General features: G+C 44.5%; 1 protein-coding gene and 1 long non-coding RNA gene across 5 annotated transcripts in view; one reads left to right on the top strand and one right to left on the bottom strand.

Annotated features, from left to right (window-relative positions):
* Positions 1-19,416, top strand: part of ANKH (ANKH inorganic pyrophosphate transport regulator) — a 171,419-nt gene that overhangs the window by 60,316 nt on the left and 91,687 nt on the right. The gene's annotated exons all lie outside the window — the stretch shown is intronic.
* LOC147350115 (uncharacterized) lies at positions 844-12,405 on the bottom strand. Its single transcript, XR_015148627.1, has 2 exons — positions 12,282-12,405; positions 844-1,444 (listed from the first exon to the last, which is right to left on the bottom strand). It is a non-coding gene; the product is annotated as an uncharacterized LOC147350115 (long non-coding RNA).

Raw genomic sequence — 19,416 nt, 5'->3', positions numbered from 1 at the left:
AATCAGACACAGGTAGGGGTTTAGACTTATGGTTGTAGGCAGTGGGAGTCCTTACTGGGTTTTGAAGATGGAAGTGGCATGATTTTGTCCATGTTTTAAGAAGCTGTCTCTGGAGCAGTGTAGGGAAGCAAGTAGGGAGCCAACAAATGTGGATTGGAGCTGCTGAGCTGTGGCAGATTCACTGATTGGTGACCAAGTGCCTGTAAAACTTAGCCTCTGAGGGTTGCCCCACCCAGGAGTCCACGGGTGGCTCCAGGCATTGACGCAAGTATGGATCCTTTTCACGTCAGGAGAGTATCGATCCTTTTCATGTCGGGAGTTTCCAACATGACATGGAACTTTGTGACCACCTTAGCACTACAAAGCTGAGGCAACTGCTACACATTTTGATTCAATTTAATTCACCTTTCTTCTTGTGACTCTTCTGTATTTATATTTTGGCCAAAATAACTCTGCCATCTGAACTTAATATTCCCCAAGGGAATTCAGGCTTCTCTTGTGTTTTTGCTGAAATTCATACCCTTGAGAGTTTCTGTGAGCCAATTTTAACACCTCCTTGTAACACCCTAAAACCTTTACATGCACTGAAAAATGGGTAACACTCATAAGAACCTGTTCAACCACATATAAAAATGACAAGGATGATTACACAAAATAAAACTAAAACGCAGCACTTTGCTTGTAGTGTTAACCGTCCATAGCACTCAGTGCACGCTGCCTTGTATTCATGTCGCTGTACCCCAGGCCTCTTTCCACGTCTAGACAGTCAGTTGCTTGAGGACATATATACTTTATTCATCTTTCAATTGTCCTCAGGTTAAGGGAAAAATTAGTCTGGTATTGTTAAAATGATAAGGAAAATTTTATTCAGGACTATTGCACTAGAGGGAGAAGGAAATGGCACCCCACTCCAGTGCTCTTGCCTGGAAAATCCCATGGACGGAGGAGCCTGATAAGCTACAGTCCATGGGGTCGCAAAGAGTTGGACCCGACTAATCGACTTCACTTTCACTTTCTTTATTGCACTAGAGAAGGGGGTGACAGAGGATGAGATGGTTGGATGGCATTACTGACTCAATGGACATGAGTTTAAGCAAACTCAGGGAGACAGTGAAGGACAGGGAAGCCTTGAGTGCTGCAGTTCATGGGGTCACAGAGTTGGACATGACTTAGCAACTGAACAGCAGCAGTATTGCACTAGGGGGTCCACACTATTGTAATAGGCAAGAGATCAAGCTCAGCTACGAGTCCAGCAGGACAAGTGGGAATTTACAGCTGATGAGCTGAGGAGGGGGCTCAGGGATGGAAAATTATGAAGAGGAGACATCAAGGATGGGGGGATCCTTGGGACTTCCATGGCAGTCCTGTGGTTAAGACTCCACACTCTCAAGACAGGATATACGGGTTTGATCCCTGGTCAGGGAACCAGATCCCATGGTGCAGCCTATAAAACAAACAAAAAACAAAACAAATCAAATCAACAAAAAGTGGGGGATCCTTGCTAACCTGACCTCACAGACCTTGCTCAAGGCAGGCCAAGTGAGGGAGATAAGGTATTTAATCAGATATTGAGGGTAATCAGATATCAAGGGTAGGAGAGTTCTTGATAAACTGACCGGCAGGATTCTCACTGCAAATAACTCAGCAGGCCAAGGTCAGTGAGACGTAGTGGAAAAGAGGGTCAAAGGAGTCTGACTGATGTTGGGTTGATGAGAGAGTCTTGTCAGCTACAAGGCTGAGTATTGCTTGTTCAGTGTTTGAGAGAGAGGGAAAGAGTGTGTGTGTGTGTGTGTCCTGTAATGCCCCATGCAGTTTGCTTCTGGACCGAGAGGCAGCATCAGAGATTTGTGTAACAGTCAAGGGAGCTCTAGGGGGAGGAATTGGCCAGTATATTAACGAGGGCAGAGGGAAGGGTCTATTGAGAACATGGTTCAAATCAGAAACATTTACCCAGTTTACTTACACTTTGGTAAAAAAAAAAACAAAAATGACTTTTTGGTTTTGATTTTAATTTGAGGAAACATTAACTTTTAAAGAAAAATCTTTTTTTTTTTTTAATTTTTTATTCCTTTATTTCTCATGTGTTCCCCATCCTGGACCCTCCTCCCTCCTCCCTCCCCATACCATCCCTCTGGGTCGTCCCAGTGCACCAGCCCCAAGCATCCAGCATCGTGCATTGAACCTGGACTGGCATCTCGTTTCATACATGACATTTCACATGTTTCAATGCCATTCTCCCAAATCTTCCCGCCCTCTCCCTCTCCCACAGAGTCCATAAGCCTGTTCTATACATCAGTGTCTCTTTTGCTGTCTCGTATACAGGGTTATCGTTACCGTCTTTCTAAATTCCATATATATGCGTTAGTATACTGTATTGGTGTTTTTCCTTCTGGCTTACTTCACTCTGTATAATAGGCTCCAGTTTCATCCACCTCATTAGAACTGATTCAAATGCATTAGACTCCAATATAACTTTGTGAGGGATAAGAAAGGCAGAAACTGACCCTCAAAGAAAAGCCAAGGATCAAATAGAGTTATAAAGGGCTGGCTAAGAACCTTGTTTAATGGTAGAACTGAGCTTAGAGGTAAAGTCTTCAGATTTGAAATTCTGGGCTCTTTTCACAATACCACAAAATATGGTTACTTGGCTTACAAGATAACTATCCAATTATCTTGGATAATTATCCAATTTTACCTTATGTCATCAGAACTGCTAAGGATTAAAAGTGCCAAGGATTCACTGGTTAAAACCTGTTGGACACAATTATACCATAATATAACAGTATGTCTCTTACTTATCTATTATTAGCATGGTTTTTCTGTTTCCACTGAGTTAATCATGTCTTTCCCAACTGACCACCCAAAAAATAGTATCTGTTGTGGGTTTGTGGAGCCCAATAATAAAAAATACTTCTTTTACCCAAGTGCAGAAACAATAAAGGGTAAAGTGATCATTCAAAAAAAAAAAAAAAGAAAAATCAGTTTTCCCTCAGTAGTTTTCATGATTCTTGATGCCCTATTGGTATATTTTTAAAAATAAATATTGCTAACAGTAAAAAACTATCTTCAGCATCAAATGATTTAAAGTAGCCTATCAAGATACTAAGGGCTTCCCTGGTGGCTCAGCAGGTAAAGAATCAGTCTACCAGTAGAGGAGACATGGGTTCGATCCTTGGGAAATCCCATGGACAGAGAAGCCTGGCGGGCTACAGTCCATGGGGTCACAAAAGAGTCTGACACGACTTAGCGACTAAACCACCACCACCACCAAGATCCTAAACATAAGAATGTCTGTTTTACTTTTTATAATTAGGTATGTGTCTTTTGAGATGTCTTTGTTAAATATGTCTTCTTTGAGAAAAAAATTAAGTATCCTATCAGGAATTTTATAGAAGGGAAAAGGAATGAAAAGGCTCTGATGGAACCATATACTGAAATAGAAAAGTGCATTATTTTCTATGTTCAGTCTTGAAAAAAGACTTCTAACGAGCAACATGTATAACACATATAATGTGCCATGTATTTCCTGTTGGTCTTCAGACCTTGAAGAATTAAGGAGAAATTGAATAAAGATGGATAATATCAAGCATGACTCTTTATAAAAATGTGGATGAGATATTCCAGCTCTAGGACCTTGTTGCCATGCAGATGTGAATTGTTTAACTTGGAGAAGGGTTCATGGCGATCAAAATTTTGTTCAGCAGAAAACAGGAACTTAACAGAAAGTGCTCAGAGTTTCTCTCTGTGTTAGACCCCAGGACTCCAAAGAAAGGGGTTTCCTCTGAAACAGAAATGTGTTCAAATGTTAGTAAGCTAAAAACTCAGTGATTGAAGTTTCAATATTCTTTTTATTCTTGTGGTATCACACAAGGTTAATTGTTGGCTTGCCTGGGGGGACAATGGGTAAGGTCATCAGACTGCTATTTTGCTGTTAGTTCCAACAGTACACACCCACAAGGCAACTCAAAGGTCTCTACAGTATACTGGGGCTTTTATGAGCTGAAACCAGCAACCCTACCTCCCACTGACTTTTCACAGTTGTGCATGAGGACTTTTTCATCTGGAAAAGAATAATGTGTCTAGTCTAGGTGGAGTCGTCAGGGAAGAAAGAGTCCAGGCGCCCAGACTACTGGTTTCTCCTCTTCCACCTCCCCCTGTCTCTGGGCTGTGGAGCTTGGTCAGCCCTTTCTTTCTCTTCTGTGTGAGTCAGGTCATAAAGTGGCTGAGCTTGTTTCATTGGCAGCGTTGAGATTTTTGCCAGCAGAGTAACTGTTTCGTTACAGCCAACGTAGAGCATTGGGAATGCGAGATGCTGCTGGGGGTTGGGGGCAGGAGGTCCCCTCATTCAGGAGACTTTGTGGGCTTGTGCTGGAGGAGTCATGAGCTGTACATGCAGGAACACAAATTATCTTTTGCTTTTAAGAGTCCATTCATTTCCCTCCTACCTTCTTCACCCCACGGTGCCCCGCTGAGATCATAATTCTCTGTCGAGTGACATTCTGTCGCCATGGAAATGAGAGCATTGAATCTGGAATTTTATGAATGCACTGTACCAGCCAGTGGTCTCAATGTAGAAGAGGTAGGGAAAAAAAAAAGACCTTGACAGTGATTCGCAAGGTTTAATCTCCTACTAAATCTTTTGTTCTTTTGCTGACTTTTTAATTTAGAAACAAAAAGTCCACCATGGAATAGTAAGTCAGGGAGCCAAGGACAAGTAATGCTTCCTGAGGGCATGGAAAGTGGATGTTAGACATACGCTTGTCCCTTTAGTCTCTTACGGTTGCAAGAGATTCCTGAAACTTGAAAATATAGGAATAAATGGCCAGGCACCGAATTCATGGTTAATGTAACTGGTCTTGTCACTTGGGTGCTTTAAACACAAAATCAATGAACGTGTATCCTAGACAGACTTATCAGTATAACCAGGTACAAACATGCTCAACATTATTCTACTTTGCATCTTAAAAGTTAATAATTTGTGTCTTTCACGAGTGTTATCCTCCTCTTCCACGCAACTCAGATTTGTGTCTTGCATCTTCCCTTTCTTGGGTGGAGTTCAGAAACTGTTGGTGGTACATAGCCTCTGAAAAGTCAGAATAATGGGCAGCAGTGCCAGCAGAGACTGAAAACAGAGTCAGTGTCTGTGGCTGCAGTTCAACTGGCATCAAAACCTAACTTCCTGTTTAGGCTCCTTTGTGAGCAAAAGCTTGGTTTCAGATCTTAATACTGTTTTGGCTTCAGGAGCCCGGTGCCCACTCCAGGGTCACACTGAGACCAACTGGGCTGACTCAGAGGAAGGAGCCATCCTGTTGAGTCATCCACTCCACTTCCTGTGGGTCCAGAGTTTTCTTTGGAGGCTTCTCATCTAAGTGGTCCCTGGCCTTAGCCTGAAAAGTCTGGGAAACTCAGAAGGTTAAGACTTGAACATCTGCAGGACAGGCTTTTGCCCTGCATCTCTAGAGAAAGGCATCATTTCGTCCCAGGAACAGTTGATTTCAAGGAGAAATAGAAAACAAGGTGGGAGGGGGCGGGGGAATCAGTTTTCTGTTGTGACGGAGACACATCTCGCTGACGCACTTAAATGCTCCCCTTACCTGTGCCACTTTGCTCCCATATGGACTTACTGTAGGGGACACAGTGGGCTTCCCAGGTGACTCAGGGGGTAAAGGATTTGCCTGTAGTACCAGAGATGCAGGAGATGTGGGTTCGATTCCTGGGTCAGGAAGATCCCCTAGAGAAGGGATAGGCTACCCACTCCAGTATTCTTGGGCTTCTTTCATGGCTCAGGTGGTAAAGAATCCACCTGCAATGCAGGAGGCCTGGGTTCAATCCCTGGGTCGGGAAGATCCCCTAGAGGAGGGCATGGCAGCCTACGCCAGTATACTTGCCTGGAGAATCCCACGGACAGAGGAGCCTGGCAGGCTACAGTCTAGAGGGTCGCAAGGAGTCAGACAGGACTGAAGCGACTTGGCACGCACTCAGGGGACATGCCAATCAGGGGTCTGATTTTTAAAGATCTATAACTTAAATAAAGATTTATAATCAGTGAAGGTCCACGTAAAGATGTACATACAAAAATGCAAAATATTTGAATAGGCTTGCCTTTCTCACAACTGGTACAGGTTAAGGAAACTGGTACCTAAACAACAGAGAAGTGTTCATCCCTTAGCGCTCATGAACTCAGTGTGTTGACATTGATGATGTAGGAAGGGATTCCATCCGTGTAGCTGTGACTCAGTGGTGGTGGGTTTAAGACTGGGCTAGTGAGGAAGAAGGTGCAAGAAAATTTTCATCTTCATCATGTGGAAGTTTTTTTTTTTAAGGTAGAACCATATCCTCTGAATTCACAATGACCAATGTTGTGATTTAATATCTAAAATAATGCTGCAGTGCAAAGGTACTGCATGTTTACACTCTCTCTGCTTTGTTACTTCCTCAGGTGTAAGTTCAGGGATTCACTGTCTTTCCCACATTTCTTTCCTGCACTATGCACACGAGGTCACAAGAGAATGGTTAGCACCATCTGGAGGATGGATCCCATCTGATGGAAGAGCCACTTCGGCTCATTCCCATTAGAAGGGCCTCCAAGATCAACACACACAGAAACTGGCCCTGCTGGCTCCTGATGCTCGCAGAGTCATCCCTGCCCTCCTAGCGGGAAGGTGACCTCTTGCCGTAGCCACAGCGAGCGTCCCTCCCCTGACTTCCTGAGAAAAGGGTTCCTAGTGCCCGGTGGTCAAATAGCAAACGCTCCCCAGACTCTGCCAAAGGGGGAGTGCTCTGGTGGACTCTGAGATCATCACTAATGGTAATTATTAAAAATTGAGATGAACATTGCCTTTAAAACATTGAAGTCCCTTGTTTTAAACCCTGTTCAAACAGTCGGCTTACGTAGACTGTTTCTGCTCTCGCAAATAAATTTTATGATGGGATATTTAGAGTTTCGTTGGTTTTTTTTTTTGGGGGGGGGGGAGGTACCCCAGGGAGCAGGTAGCGAGTCGGGAGAGGTGGCACATGGAGAATAATTCTCTTTAACTGATTAATAGTTTTATTTTATTCAACAACTACTGAATTAAGCAGCTTGTACCTTTAGTGTTTTTGACCCAGATGCACTGAGATGGCAGAAGTGTAGAACAATTGAAAATTATGGTTACAAAATTGCACCCACATTGCATATAACTGTATGTCTACTTGTATAAGTTTTATAAGTTTATCTTTTCTCCCCACCTAGATTGTGAACGAGTCAGAAATTACCTATTAATTTTATATATATCTTCTCAAAATGTCTCTGCTAATCAAAAGACTTAGGAGCATAGACCACTGAAACTGAAGATTTTCCAAACTGTCTGTTGACTGACATCTGGTTAGATTGCGAGCTCAGTTTACCTGGGAGAACAGCTAGCAGCATGCGCTAGCCAGTGATGGTGTGGTCTTAACTTCGTCTGGGAAGGCAAAGTGAATATTTCTGCAGTCGGATGAAACCATCTACCAAGTTCTATGTGCATCTAGCCTCGATAACATATGGCAACTAGTCCATGTGAATTACCGTCTAGACTAGGCTGATAGATACTAACAAGGTAATTAAGAACCGGGAGGCAGTTTCCATGCAAACTAGATGTTGTTGTTGTTGTTGTTTAGTTGCTAGGTTGCGTCCAGCTCTTTGTGACCCCATGGACTGCAGCACACCAGGCTCCTCTGTCTTCCACTATTTCCTGGAGTTTGCTCAAATTCGTGTCCATTGAGTCAGTGATGCCATCCAATCATCTCATCCTCTGTCTCCCCCTTCTCCTCCTGCCCTCAGTCTTTCCCAGCATCAGGGACTCTTTTCCAATGAGTTGGCTCTTTGCATCAGGTGGCCAAAGGATTGGAGTTTCAACTTCAGCATCAGTCCTTCCAATGAATATTCAGTACTGACTTCCTTTAGGATTGACTGGTTGGATCTCCTTGGAGTCCAAGGGACTCTCTCAAGACTCTTCTCCAACACCATAGTTTGAAAGCTTCTGTTCTTCGGTGTGCAGCCTTCTTTATGGTCCAGCTCTCACATCCGTATATGCTACTGCTGCTGCTGCTAAGTCATGTCAGTCGTGTCCGACTCTGTGTGACCCCATAGATGGTATCCAACAGGCTCCTCTGTCCCGGGGATTCTCCAGGCAAAAATACTAGAGTGGGTTGCCATTTCCTTCTCCAGTGCATGAAAGTGAAAAACGAAAGTGAAGTCGCTCAGTCATGTTCGACTCTTAGCAACCCCATGGACTTCAGCCTACCATGCTCCTCCATCCATGGGGATTCTCCAGGCAAGAATACTGGAGTGGGTTGCCATTGCCTTCTCCGATCCATACATGAGTACTGGAAAAACCATAGATTTGACTATTCTTGGCTCAAGAACCCCATGAACAGCATGAAAAGGGAAACTAGATACTTCAGAATAATACCTAAAGCAAGAGAGGCTAAGCCAAATTTCAGAGTCCTTAATAACCTCCAGCTGTCATGCAAATATATCAAGAATCACACCATTAGAAAACCTTAAGAAGTGAAGTGAAGTCGCTTCCCTGGTGGCTCAGAGATTAAAGCGTCTGCCTGCAATTCGGGAGACCTGGGTCAGGAAGATCCCCTGGAGAAGGAAATGGCAACCCACTCCAGTATTCTTGCCTGGAGAATCCCATGGATGGAGGAGCCTGGTGGGATACAGTCCATGGGGTCGCAAAGAGTTGGACACGACTGAGCAACTTAACTTTAACTTTAGCCTTTAAGAAGTGAAGTGAAGTCGCTCAGTCGTGTCCAACGCTTTGTGACCCTGTGGACTGTACCCCACCAGGCTCCTCCATCCATGGGATTCTCAGGCAAGAATATTGGAGTGGGTTGCCATTTCCTTCTCCAGGTGATCTTTCCGACTAGGGGATCGAACCCGGGTCTCCCGAATTGTAGGCAGACGCTTTACCGTCTGAGCCACGGGAAGTCAGAAAACCTCAGAGGCCATCCGAATCATGCCAGGTGTGTGGGTGACTCCTCCAGACCCCAAAGCCACTAAAGCCAGAGCAGAAACCAGATCCAAGGGAGCCTACAGCTCCTAACAGTGTCACCCTGTTTGATCATCAGTGAGCACTGGTGACACGTCTTTATCCTCCTGTTCAAAAAAAAATACCCTACCCTCAATATTCATTTCCTCAGCTGTGCGTGCACACCTAGCAAGAGCATATCCTATTTAGAAAAGTCAGCAGTGTGACACGTGCTTCAAAACCAGGATTCTGTAGGCAGAATCACCTGGGAAACTCTCTAATAACCATTGTCCCCTTAGAGATTTATAACACAGATTGGCACATAAAGGCTTTGAGAAGTTCTTAAAAAAAAAAAAAAAAAAAAAACTTCAACTTTGTATCCTAAAGTTATTTGCCTGCCTTGTGCTTTTTTATATTTAGCACATTAACATCCAGGAAACAGTGTTCCTGGAACATACTTTCAGAAATCTCCAGTGTGCTTGTCAGTTTCCAAACCTAGAGTGACGTTGGTAATCACCAGGTCAAACGTTAGGGACAGAGTGGAAGCAATGGAGTTTGTTTCCGGAGAATTGAGCAAACACTGGAAGATAGTGAAGGACAGGGAAGGCCAGTGTGCTGCAGTCCATGGGGTCACAAAGAGTCGGACACGACTGAGATACTGAACTGAACTGAAATGAAACAGCCTGGAAAAAAGAAACCTTTTTGTCCAGGGATTCTGTTAAACCTTCTAAGATATACACATCAAAATGAAACCCAAAGAGCACAGATATAAATTTCTTTGTAAGAAATATCACATGAAAAAGAATTTTTTTTTTTTTTTGGCAGCGATTCACTTGACAATCTGAAAGGAAAATGTGTCCAATATAATTTTAACTCTACTAGGCTCCAAGGAACAAAATAGTAATAAGGTGTTATTACGTTGCAAGAGGAGTAATTAACCAGCCTCACAGTCTCTGGGCTCATCTCACTATATTTGCCTTTGTATATTTTGTGCTACAATCTGCTTTTGCAATATGTCTTGTGAGTTCTCATTTGAAAAGGGTGAGGGCTTGCTTCAAGAATCCAGCATTTTCCTTCTTCATTTTCTCCTTAAGTCAATTTCACATGATTTGACACTTACTTTCACTTAAAGTGAGCTTAAGAACCCCAAAATATTGTTAAGAGAATTCTCTAGTTTAGAAGGAAAAGCTGTATCTTTCTTTTTTTCAAATCCAAAACAACAACAACAAAATGCCTGTTCAAATAGCAAACAACAATATTCAGTAGATCACAATTGAATTTTACTCTCCTTTAAGGTCAATTGTTTCCACCCTCTTCTTGCTTGATTTTGATGTTTGGTGATAGGGGCTCCAAGTTCAGTTCAGTTGCTCAATTGTGTCCGACTCTTTGCGACTCCATGGACTGCAGCACGCCAGGCTCCCCTGTCCATCACCAACTCCCAGAGCTTGCTCACACTCATGTCTATCAAGTCGGTGATGCCATCCAACCATCTCATTGTCTGTCATCCCTTTCTCCTCCCGCCTTCAATCTTTCCCAGCATCAGCACCTTTTCCAAGGAGTCAGTTCTTCACATCAGGTGGTCAAAGGATTGGAGTTTCAGGGGCCCCAAACCAGTGACCGAATTGTGTGTTGTCATTAAAATGCCGCAGAGAAAATAGTAAATGTTTCTGTGCATGAACATGAAAACTCCAACTTCTGAAAAGAGCTCCTGTTTGCAGCAGCATGTGAGGGGTGAGGTGCGGTGGATAAGCTTTGGACCACACTTGGATCCGGGCATTTGAGGTCCCTCAGCCAAGTTGCAGAGTACACACGATTTCCGTGCCTTCTAGTTCCACTGCCTCTGGAAACATACAGCCAAGCAAAGGGAAACACAAGAGCATGCCTCCCAAAGCACAAAAGCAGTTCTATTTCCATTGCCTCACCTGGTGCTGACGCGAACGCAGTATGGGTTTCTTCGAAGTTTTAGGACAAGGTAGTGCTAAGTGCAACCTCAGTCCAATTCCAAGAAAAGGAGACTGGTCCGTTCCAGATCTTAAGGCTGTGTCTGTTAAAAAGCACACTTGCTGTATGATTTGTAGCCAGCTCTGTCATTTGCGTGTTGGGTTTATCATCTCCATGGGAAAAAAAATTCAGCAGCACCTTAGGAAGTGATCTGTCTGTGAGGGTCAGCTTTTAACCACAGCGCTTTTACAAATTGCAGCCATTAGGAAACCTGGGGTGATATATCTTTAAACTGATCTAACAGCAAGCAAAAGGATTTTCTGTGGAAGGAGAACTAATTCAGTAATTAGGGTGACAATGAAAAAAGGAGAGAGAGAGCAAAGGAAGATTTCGTTAGAACATCCTCAGGGCTCCGGGGCCGCGTCAGCTGCCTTCAGGTCAAGGGTTTTCTCAGCAACCCCACGTCCGCCTTTCTTGGCTTCGCAGTCAATGCCAAGGCGGGGCTGGGCACTCAGGAAGCTGCACGTTACACTTCCAGCTTGAGTAATTCACCTTTTTCCAGGCCTCCACTGTAGCTAAAATAAGCCTCCTTTGCACATGGGTTTTGCTGCCCCAGAACAGCTGGCGTTCCCAGCATTTCCCGACAGCGCTTCACTGCTCGAAACCGTGAGGTCCTCCCAGGGCACAGACACCGTGGTGCCCTTTGCTGGAGAGAACAGGGCAGCTGCACAGACTCCAGCTGCATCTCACGGGACCTGGTTCTCCCCAGGGTTAACAGATCCCTGGCGATATTGCTGTTTATCCCAACAGAAGTTTGCCATCAGATAAGCGTTTGCTTTGTAAACACGTTAGCTTTGCAGATTCAAATGCATCCTCCAGGAGCACCGCTTCTAACACTTAGACACATTTTTCCCCCCGTGGGCGGTCACCCCATTCATCAGTCAACAAAGAAAAGCAGTGATGGCAGAGGAAGAGGACTTACTGCCCCGTGAGAGAGCAAACAGGGCAAGAAAAGGCTCCTGCCAGGACCTTGCCAGCTGCCCTGCCAGAAGACACCAAGGGGTCCCAGCCGGCTAGCCGGTTAGCCAGCCGGGGCCACGTGGTGTCCCCTGCAGATGTCCAGGGCAGACTCCCTTGGGATAAGGGAGTCTCATGTGCAGAGCAGAGGCAGTAAAGCTGAGCAGCATCAGGGTCCCTTCTAGCCTGTCACCTTTCCTGCCATCTTACTTTGTGTCCCCTGTCTCGTAAATCCCCCGCTCCTGGCCACCTGGTCCTTGGACGATGTTTTCTGCCTCTCAGTAACCTCTGCATCTCTTCCCACTTAGCCTGAGTGTGCAAACTAACCTCAGCAGTAAACTGCTGGATGGCAGGTGGTCTCACTGGCCTCCATCCCTCTGGGATTCACCAGGCTTCCAGCCTTCTGCACAGGCACAACCCCTCCGGGCTGCAGAAATTTCCCAGGAGCTGCTGAACAAAGCTGCCAGAGGTGGGGCCACTGAGGATGAGGTCCAGGGCTGCGCATGCTCCAGAGATAAACGAGGTCTTGTGAGCGGTCACTGCACACGGTGCAGAATCTGTTGAGGCTGCAGCAACTCATGGTATCACTGTGGGCATTTTTCTTTTCTTTTTTTTTTGACTTAAAAATTTTTTATGTTCATATATAGATGAAGCTCAATGAAAAATTTCAGTGAGGAGAGCCCCTAGAACTAAGTAGAAAAAGTTGCATTTCTTTTTAATTGGAGGATAATTGCTTTATGATGATCTGTTAGTTTCTGCTGTACAACAACATGAATCAGCCATATGTATATATCCATCCCAGGCCTCGTGGCTTCCCTCCCATCCCACCCCACTGTGGGCATTTTTTCAAGTCCAGGATCCTAAGATGTCAAGGTCAAGGCTGCCTGGCCTGGTCAAACATCCTTACCTAAAGATTGTTGTTATTTAGTTGCTAAGTCATGTCCGACTCTTTGTGACCTGAGGGACTAGCCCACCAGTGTTCTGTCCATGGGATTCTCCAGGCAAAAATATAACTTCGTAAGAATGTCCATCTTTCTCTCTCTCTCTTTTTTTTTTAAGGCTCTGCTGTAGCTATTGTTTTATTTTTTGGTTTACATAACTTGCAGAATGGTTAGTCCCTGGCGTTGTTTCTAGCTTGTGTGCTCCAAGTGCCCAGTTTCAGGCAGTTCCCACTCCAACCCCACCCCGCTGCATCTCAGCTAACAATCCTGACCTGTTCTTTCCTTTCATCAGTGTTGATTGACAACCTAGATAAGGTCCCGCCCTCAAGGAGACTGACCCAAGAGAGGGGTGTTCAAGGCATGTGAGAAGCAGATCTCACTTGTTGCATCAAAATGAATGTTGGCCCTTGGGTCCTGGACTGAATACCTGTTCCCTGACGTGTTGTGATAAGAGGTGGTTTTCTGGCTCTTTCCTTCTCATGCTAGCCCATTACACACATTCGTACCAGATCAGCCTTCAAAACTCTACGCTAACAAGCTCTCAGTCTTTCCAGTTGCCAATCACATCCCTGACCTCACCCGACCTCTCATCCCTCCATCCCCCAGGCCCAGCCTCTTCTCTGTGAGCCCCGAGCAGACTCTGCTCCATCACTCCAAAGCCCCACCCAGAGCCCTCCCTGCTTCTCCTTGCCACCGTAGAACCCTTCCCGTCTTCTCCAGCACACATGGGCCTGTCGCTGATCAAATGTCTCACTGTCAGTCCTTATCTTACCACCGTTTAGCATTTTAATCACTCTTTGCATGCGTGCTAAGTCACTTCAGTCATGTCCAACTCTTTGCAACCCCTTGGACTGTTGCCAGCCAGGCTCCTCTGTCCCTAGGATTTCCCAGGCAAGGATACTAGAGCCGGGTTGTCATGCCCTCCTCTAGGGGATCTTCCTGAGCCAGGGATCGAACCCGCATCTCTTCCATCTCCTGCACTGGCAGGCGGGTTCTTTACTACTAGCGCCACGTGGGAAGTCCCAATCTCTCTTTACTGGTTCTGTGTTCTCTAACTTCCTTAGAGGCAGAGACCTTGTCTCCAGTCTCTTTTGTATGCTCCACGGCCCTGGGCACGTGATAGCTGCTGAACCGTCTTCCTAACCAAGCGATTGCCAACAGGCCAGGTCCACACGGCACCTGCCTGGCCAAGATTTACCAGGTGACGGGCAGAGCTGGGAGGGCCCGAGGTAGACGCCTGGGTAGATGTCTGACTTAATGAGCTGTCGCTGAAAGCTGCTTTCGAACATGTGAAACTCATGCTGCGTGACACACACTGCCTGTTTCCTTCTAAAGCTGACAGATTAATGAAGATGTATTTTGAGTAATGGGGAATTTTCTTGGTTTTGCTTTGCTACTGCTGCTTGTGACTGCACAGCTGAATTTATTCAGAACCCATATCCACTTATCTTTTAAGCAAAGGAAATGTGTATAAATTATGAGAGGCGGGAAGGCGTTATTAAGGCAGAAGGAGCCTGGTTAGGCAGCACTTGGTGGAGAAGGTGCTTTGGGAATTACTGCATTGAATCTTATCTTTGCATTTTTATGGAATCACAAAGCACCTACTAATGTTCCCTTCCTGCTGCCCCTCACCTGCTCACTGTTGGAGAGCCTGAAGTTTCTTACAGTTTGAGTCATCACAGTCACTTCTGGAGGACTGAGCTTGTCATCACCCAGAAATAGAGTCCTTCACCAACCCCCTTGAGATCACACTGCAGGCCGTGTGGGTGTAACCCAGTGCATCCGGACAAAATTCGGAGCCTGAATCTCTCCACAGACTGCGGCTACTCCAAAAAGCAAGTTAATTCCAGACCTGCCCCAGGTCTTCAGGAATAATTTTCAGTATGCCCTGAACTAAAATTGCATCCTGAGACTTCCCTGCTGTCCAGGGGTTGAGACTCGGTGCTTCCAATGAAGGGGGCACCTGTTTGATCCCTGGTTGGGGAACTAAGATCCAACATGCTGCACAGTGTGGCCAAAAATAAATAAATGAATATAAAAATGGCTTTAAAAATGAAACATTTTTAAAATAAAAAAATTAATTAAGAATAATGAAATAAATAGAATAAGGGCTTCACAGTTGGCACTAGTGGTAAAGAATCCGCCTGTCAGTGCAGGAGACACAAGAGACACAGGTTTGATCGCTGGTTCAGGAAGATCCCCTAGAGGAAGAAATGGCACCCCACTCCAATATTCTTGCATGAAGAACCCCATGAACAGAGGAGCCTGCCCGGCTACCGTCCATGCGTTGCAAAGAGTCAGACACGACTGAGCATCTGAGCACTGACTGAGAGAATAAAATGCAATGGCATCCTGAGGTCCTGTGGGAGCCTTGGAAGTCCCTGATGTGCCCTGGCTTGTGTCAGGGCAGATGTCCACAGCATCATATCTCCAGAGTTTTTGTCTGGGGGAGGGAGAAAGTGTTGGTGATTTGCCTCCTTTGGTACTAAGCACTTTAATGGACATAATTTCAGTTAACCCTAAAATCTGCCCTACAGGAGACCCGTTGGGGCAAGCACTCCCATTTTACTAAGCACTGTGCATCTTAGAGAGGCAAGGTCTTGTGCCCAAAAGAACACAGCTAGGACAAGGGGGAACTCAGATCTCAGCGATGGCCCACATGCTCCCCGGCTCACTCAGCTGGATTTCCAAGCCAAAGTCCCAGCTCTGCCACAAACAGCTTTCTGACTTGGAAAAATTATTTTTTCCCTATGAGTTTCAGTCTCTCCATCTCTCACAAGAGCTAAGACTCCCTACTTTGCTGGGTTTTCAAAAGAATTAAATACACTGTGAGAACTCATGAGAAGATGGCTTGCGCACGCACCTATACACTTAGGACAGCTCTTGAAAACAGAACTTCATATCAGAATGCAGATCTCTACAGGGATGAATATGTAAGTTTAGATTTCTCCTTAGAAGTTCCTTTAAAATACATTTTCCAAAAGAAAAGAACCAGTGAAAAAGGGATTGGGTCTCATTCCAGATATATTTTAAGGTTCTAGTCCCTTCCAAAATTTACAGCCAACGTCAACAAATACTTGGTTTGTCTAATCTCTTTGTGGTTTGCCGAGAAGGTGGATTCAGTGTTTTTCAAAGTTGGGACTTCCTGTTTTTCCCTGATCAGTGTTTTTCTCTTTGAATTCTTCACTTTTTTGCATCAGCCAGGAACACATGTGGTGCAGTCATATGGAACTGTGTTTGAGAGGGTTAGAAATTAGGTGATATAATACTTGGTCATTTTTTATCTATTCAGTGGGCTTTCATCTTCACATGGCAGTAAGTGACTATAGAGAAAAAGCTTTTATTCTGTAGAAATGGTCTTTTAGCAGGACCAAAGGGGAAATTTTAATCATTTTACTTGTAAAGAAACATCATATTCTGTATTGAGTAATTGAAAGGAATCTTAAAGCTTTAAAACAGATTAAAATGTACTGTCAAAATTACACAATGAGAAAATCTACTTACTGCTCAAAGTCCAGAGCTCTCATTGGTTTTATCTTAATGTGCAATTTAAAAAAAAAACCAAATGTATTCTTTTTAATGGCTGAGTAATACTCCATTGTGTATATGTACCACAGCTTTCTTATCCATTCGTCTGCTGATGGGCATCTAGGTTGCTTCCATGTCCTGGCTATTATACACAACGGAGTATTACTCAGCCATTAAAAAGAATACATTTGAATCAGTTCTAATGAGGTGGATGAAACTGGAGCCTATTATACAGAGTGAAGTAAGCCAGAAAGAAAAACACCAATACAGTATACTAACCCATATATATGGAATTTAGAAAGATGGTAACAATAACCCTGTATGCGAGACAGCAAAAGAGACACAGATGTATAGAACAGTCTTTTGGACTCTGTGGGAGAGGGCAAGGGTGGGATGATTTGGGAGAATGGTATTGAAACATGTATAATATCAAATAAGAAATGAATCACCAGTCCACGTTCGATGCAGGATACAGGATGCTTGGGGCTGGTGCACTGGGATGACCCAGAGGGAGGGTGTGGGGAGGGAGGTGACGGGGGGGTTCAGGATGGGGAGCACGTGTACACCCATGGCGGATTCATGTTGATGTATGGCAAAACCAATACAATATTGTAAAGTAATTAGCCTCCAATTAAAATAAATAAATTTTTAAAAAATCTGCACTTTGCCATTTAGAAACTTAACAGATAGCCTTTAGAAATTCCCTTTTACTCTGTGTGAAATAGGAAGAAATGTTTGCTTTGGTTTATTCCCAAGTGTTAAGCAGAGGTTATCAAGCCAAAATCTCGAGCACTTCCAAGAATTCCTAGCAAAGGAACTTAGCATCTTGGTCATCAGCACTCTGAGACACATGAGTTTAAAGTACTTGAAGTGGACCTAAATGTATAGTGGGGATATTAAAGTTGGTTCAAAAACAAGTGTTTAAGCCATAAGGAAGCTCAAGGTTCAGGCTTGGTAAAACAGTTCTAACGTTGAGGTTGGAATGATTCTTAAATTCTTCTATAAATGCTGTTATATGTAATGCCAAATGAGTTTACATGTAGTTATACCCAAAGAGTATAGTTTTTGTACATTTCTTTTTGCACAGCTATTTAGGTCTCATTCCATATACTTTTATTCTAAAGCTCTTTTCCACTCATTCTGACCAATTGGAATTATCATCCTGTCTGTATGGCTTGTAGAGGTGCGCTGCTGTGTTTCTATCTTAGCACTGGTTGCATCAATGATCCTTCTGTGTGTTTCTCTCTTCACCTTTGTGTTCTCTCTCCCTCTCCCCCACTGCTTTTTCCATCTTCCTCTCCTGAGCCTGCCCCCTTCCTTGTCATACAAAACCTCCCTAATCCCCAGGACTTTTACTGATGAACGATTCATTTTTGTTCGTTTGCAAAAAAATTCGTGTCCAACTCTTGCAACCCCCATGGACTGCAGCCTGCCAGGCTCAAGCCCCTAATTCAAAGGTTTGTGGGGAATATAAAGAAATATTCAAATACACTTAGAGCGTACAGCTTATTTACCTGGCCCCATGCTTTCTGTTGATCAGGGTACATGACATAAAGAAAGTGAAAGTCACTCAGTCATGTCCTGTATAGTCCATGGAATTCTCCAGACCAGAATACTGGAGTGGGTAGCCTTTCCCTTTTTATAATTAATAAATAATGTAATAATAAATATTGTATTTTATTATATATTTTATAAATGTGTACCAAGGTGAAAGGGAAAGTCACTCAGTCGTGTCTGACCCTTTGAGACCCCATGGACTATACAGTCCATGGAATTCTCCAGACCAGAATACTGGAGTGGGTATTTCCACTCCAGTGGATCTTTCTTTCTCCAGGGGATCTTCCCAACCCAGGGATCAAACCCAGGTCTCTCACATTGCAGGCAGATTCTTTACCAGCTGAGCCACAAGGGAAGCCCAAGAATACTGGAGTGGGTAGCCTACCCCTTCTCCAGTGGATCTTCCCAACCCAGGAATCGAACCGGGGTCTCCTGTATTATAGGCAGATTCTTTACCAACTGAGCCATGAGGGAAGCCCTTATGACCTGACATGGTGGCCATAAAAGATTAACTGTCTGTTTGACCATCGTATGATGTTTGTTGGTCAATAAAGAGCACGGTGCCAGGCAGATTGCCCATACTGACTTAGTATATGTGAGTGAATGAAATCATTCCATGAATAAATAAATGATGACAATAATTTCTCATGACAGGAGCAATCATATGGCTGAAACTTATTAGAGAGGGGTTCCTGGTGGGAAGAAAGATTTGACCCTGATCTCAGGGGATGGCAGATGCTGGCATTTCAGCTAGGATTAAGGGCTAGCACAGCAGGGAAATTCAGAGGTCAGGGTCTTCCCAAGGGGAGCACTGATAGTGAAGTTCATAGAACTCCAAGAAACCTTCCCTGCCCCTGGGTTCAGTGCCTTTCTGCAGTCGCCAGACTGTGTTACAATTGTGGTGTCACCTGTTCATAAGTATATCGTGACTTAAGTGCTAAAGTCAAAAAGGTGGTGGTGGTGGTGGTGGTTGTTGTTCAGTCACTCAGCCATGTCTGACTCTTTGCAATCCATGGACTATAACTCACCAGGCTCCTGTGTCCGTGGGATTCTCCAGGCAAGAATACTAGAGTGGGTAGCCAGTGCCTTCTCCAGGGGATCTTCCCAACCCAGGGATCAAACCCGGGTCTCCTGCATTGCAGGCAGATTCTTTACTGTCTGAGTCACCAGGGAAGCCCTGGTGGGAGGTAGAAGTAGGTAACAAAGGGCTTGAACATGCAGCAGCAGGAGGGTCAGTTAAACAAGAGCAGATCTGTCTTTTCTCACACTCAGAGGTCTAGATTTTGGAGACTTACAGCTGTCTTTGGACGGCACACAGCTTCTAGAATTCAGCCTCATGTTTAAGCTGTCAGAAATCAGGGTGTCTTTCAAGCAAGATGAACAAGGGGAACCCTTCCAAGAGGCATCATCCCAGGTCCTCACAAAAGCATGCTTAT

Source organism: Bos grunniens, chromosome 20 (assembly GCF_055505025.1).
Source record: "Bos grunniens cultivar Pamir isolate PY7600 chromosome 20, Bosgru_T2T1.0, whole genome shotgun sequence".
Taxonomy (NCBI): domain Eukaryota; kingdom Metazoa; phylum Chordata; class Mammalia; order Artiodactyla; family Bovidae; genus Bos; species Bos grunniens.
This window is presented reverse-complemented; position numbering and strand designations above follow the sequence as displayed.